Below are 4,007 nucleotides of genomic sequence, written 5' to 3'. Positions count from 1 at the left end.
CAATTTCATTCTTCTGACCATTGTTTTCCCCTCTCTAGGACTCAATTGCATTCTCTGATCGTTTGATTATTTTTCCCTTATCATTGTTTTCCTTTATAGACTTCTGTCAGTTTTTTTAATCACGGCAATTTTAAATTCTCTTTCTGGAAGGCTCAGAAGTTCTTCCAAGTTACTGTCGTTGCATCTGGGGGCTGCTTCCTTTTTGTGGTGTGCTTTTTCCCTGGGGAGTTGCTAGGTTCGTGTGTTCTTCTCCTCCCTACTGTCTGGTTTCTAATTTGCCGTATGCGTTGGGACACTGTGTAGTTGGGACTGGCCGGCATCTTGGGTGAGCTTCTCTGCTCTCCTCTGTTCCTCCAGGAGTCATCTGTCAGTTTCAAGCAGTCTTTACTGGAGAAAGGTCCCTGTTCTAAAATGCCGATGTGGGACACACACTCCCCTGGTGCGCCTGGTCTGCCCCGGCGTGGGTTCCTGCTCCCCCTCTGGGCTTGGACTGCAGCCAGAGGGGGGTCTGGTATGGGCGAACTTCCACCGCTCACCTCTGGCTCCTGAGGAAGCGTCTGCAGGTAGTCTTTACTGAAGAAATGTCCCTGTTCTAAGATGGTGATGTGGGACACACTCCCTGTGCGTCCGGTCTCAGGCACACTCTTCTGCGCGCCTGGTCTGCCCCGGCTGTGGGTGCTCGCTCCCCCTGTGGGCTCAGACTACTGGTCGGAAGGGGCCAGGCGTGGGCTAACTCCCCAGTGGGCCACTGGCTCCTCTAGGCCCCTCTGCTGGCTTCAAGTCGCTAGGTGGCGCCAGAGATCTCTCCTGGAGCCTTGGGGAGCTGATTTTCCACCCCATGGGACAGGGAATAGAGCGGGAATGGTAGGGTAAGCCTAAACGGCTTTGGGGTGCTGTGTCTGCCTTGTGCCCCACCGTCGTGGGGAACCCACGCCCCTAGTTTCGTGCCCCGGGTGTCAGTTCCAAAGCCCTCAGTTCCAGGACTCAGGCTGTAGCCCAGTTCAGTGGCGCGGAATGGCGCCTTTTGAATCCCGCTCCGTGCCCTGGGCGCCTGGGCCTGCTCACTCAGTGAGGGCCTCCTCGCGTCTCCCCGCAAGCCTAGGTCGCAGGCGCAGGGACCTGGGCAGCTGCGATCTGGATCCGCGTTTGCTTTTCAACTGCACTGCTTTTCCGCGCGCGATCCCGATTCCATCCGCACTTGTTTTCCAGCGCGCCGCTGTTCTGCTGCGCAAATCCTGACCGCGATCCGCGCCTGTTTTTCCAGCGCGCCGCCTTTCTGAGCAAGCTTACCAGGCGGCAGGGGCTGGTGTGCTGGGTGCTGGTCCTCCTCCCTGGGGGCGGGGCCTCTCTTCAATGGCGCCCGAGCTGGTGCTGGTCTCCTCCCCGGGGCCGGGGTCTCTTTCAATGGCGCCCGGAGCCGTTTGCTCACCTCTGCGGCGGATCCTGCGGGGGTTCTCACAGCTCCCGTTCACGGGGTGTGGTGGCTGCAATAGTTCCTTTCCACTCACAGTCCCGCTTGCTGCGTCGTTTGTTCTTGTGGGTCGTTTTGGTTTGTTGTTTCCCTCCTCCTGCCGCCGGAAGTGCCGCCTTCTGTGGGCGGGGGGGAGGCAGGGTTCTGCGCTTCCCTCCCTCTGGTCCTCTTTTATGGCCACTTTCTTCTTCGGGCAGTTTGCTGGCGTCACCCGTTATCTTCCGTGTCCCACTTCTCACTGGGACCTGCCGCTTTTCCTCCCTATTAACTTTTTTTAATGGGAGATCTTACTCGCAGCGTCTCCTCGCCGCCATGTTGCTCCGCCCCGCCAAGTCATTGGGTTTTTAACCTCTTGGTCACCAGCCCATGGGAACAGCAAACTTGAATGGCAAAATTTCAGCAAGGTTTTCCCTTGAGTCCTCCTGTCCTGTCCTGGGACCCTTCCTATCCCATTATCTCTACAGGTAAGACCTTCCTTTCTGCAACAGAACTTGGCTCTGGTCTATTTTGGGCATATCCAAGAGATGAACCTATTGAGTTGGTTAATGGAATCAAAACTTGTACACAAATGTTCATAGCAGCACAGTTGTGAAAAAAATGAAAATAACCAGGGCCTCCCCGGTGGCGCAGCGGTTGAGCGCTGGGTTGCAAAGCTGCCCGCAGCCTCAGCAGCACCGGTTCGATCCCTGGCCACCGGGTGAGGGTCCCACATGGCACGCAGATCTCTCCTGGCGCGCAGATCTCTCCTGTCGCCTACTGCTCCCCTCAGCAGTAGGTACTTCATCAGTCTGCCTGTTCTGCTCCCCGCTCTGACTCTGGTGAATTCTCTCACCTCTGGCGCTTCTGACTGTACCCATGCTTGTATAAATAAATAAATAAATCTTTCAAAAAAAAAATGAAAATAACCAGTAAGTGGACACAACCCAAATGGCCATGAATCGATGAGTAGATACATAAAAGGTGGTTTAGCCATACAATGATACTTTATTCAACCATAAAAAATAATACAACATGAATGAACTGGAAAACATGACAATAAGTGAAAAAAAGTCACAGAAGGTCACATATTGCATGATTCTATTTTTATTAAATATTCAGATTAGATAAATCCATAGAGACAGAAAGCAGATTAGTGGTTGCCAGGGGCTGAGCAGGGAGGAAGAAACAGGAAGTGGCTGCTTAATAGTCACGGGCTTCTGTTTGGGGTAATGAAAATATTTTGGAACTAGGTAGAGATGATAGTTGCATGACATTGTAAATGTACCATATGCCACTTAATAGTACACTTGAAAATTATTACTTTTATGTTATGTGAATTTTATCTTAACTTAAAAAAAGGAATGTGTAAAGTGCATAGAGGAAGGAACCACTAGCCAGTTTAAGAGAGGTCTAGAAGATGGGAGAATGGGAAGGTTTAAAGAAACATTCATAGGAGCCTCCCTGGTGGCGCAAGGGGTTAAGCACTGCACTATGAAGCAATCTGCAGCCTCTGCAGCACAAGTTCGATCCCTGGCCAGCCAGGGAGCAACCCACATGGAGCAGCAGACCTCTCCTGTCGTGCCCGCTGCTCCCCTCAGCAGTGTATTTCAGTCTGCCTGTTCTGTTCCCCACTCTGTCTCTGGTGAATTCTCTCACCTCCCCATCTCTGGCCTGTGCCCCAGCTATTGTATGCAATAAAAATAAATCTTTTTTTAAAAAAAGAAACATTCATAGAAGTATTTTTTATTTTTAAATTTTTTTTAAAAGATTTATTTTTATTTATTTATGCATACAAGAACTGAGGTGTAGGCCAGAGGTGCAGGGGGTGGGAGCATTCAAAGTGGGGAGCAGAACAGGCGATCTACTGAAATGCACTGCTGAGGGGAGCAGCGGTGAGACAGGAGAGGTCTGCCACGCCATGTGGGTCAGCTCCCTGGCTGGGGATCAAATTCATGCCACAGTGGCTGGTGATAGCTTGATAATGCTGAGACTTTAACCCCTGTGCCACCAGGGAGACCCCATAGATGTAATTTTTAAATTGAATTGAGTCAACCAATCTATTAATCAATTATCATTTTTGTGTGCAAAATAAATGCCAGACACTAAGGTAGGTGGTAGGCACTGAGGAGATTCTATCTATCTATCTATCTATCTATCTATCTATCTATCTATCTAGCTAGCTAGCTAGCTAGCTAGCTATGTATCTATCTGTCTTGAATTCAAATCCCATTTTCCCCCTCAGAGTTCACAATCTAGACAATTACAGTGCCTGTGGAAAGTGCCTTGATAGGCATATGCACAAGACATTACAGAAATAACAGTCACCCCTCACAGACTGGGGGTATTTGAAAGAATGAGCAGCAAGTGGCTAAGAGGCGAAGGAAGGACATATTAGACTGAGGGAATAGCACATGGAGCCAAGAGGTAGAAGGTATGTGTGCACACAGTGGGAATAAGTACAAGTGATTCCATGTTGTGATAGCAAACAAATTCAAGCTAGGAAGTGGTGAATAATAGGTCCTAAGTAACTGAATGACAGTCAGGCTTGTGTTTTAGA

This window comes from Talpa occidentalis, unplaced genomic scaffold (assembly GCF_014898055.3).
Source record: "Talpa occidentalis isolate TD23 unplaced genomic scaffold, MPIMG_talOcc4v2.1 talOcc4.15, whole genome shotgun sequence".
NCBI classification, from domain to species: Eukaryota; Metazoa; Chordata; class Mammalia; order Eulipotyphla; family Talpidae; genus Talpa; species Talpa occidentalis.
This window is presented reverse-complemented; position numbering follows the sequence as displayed.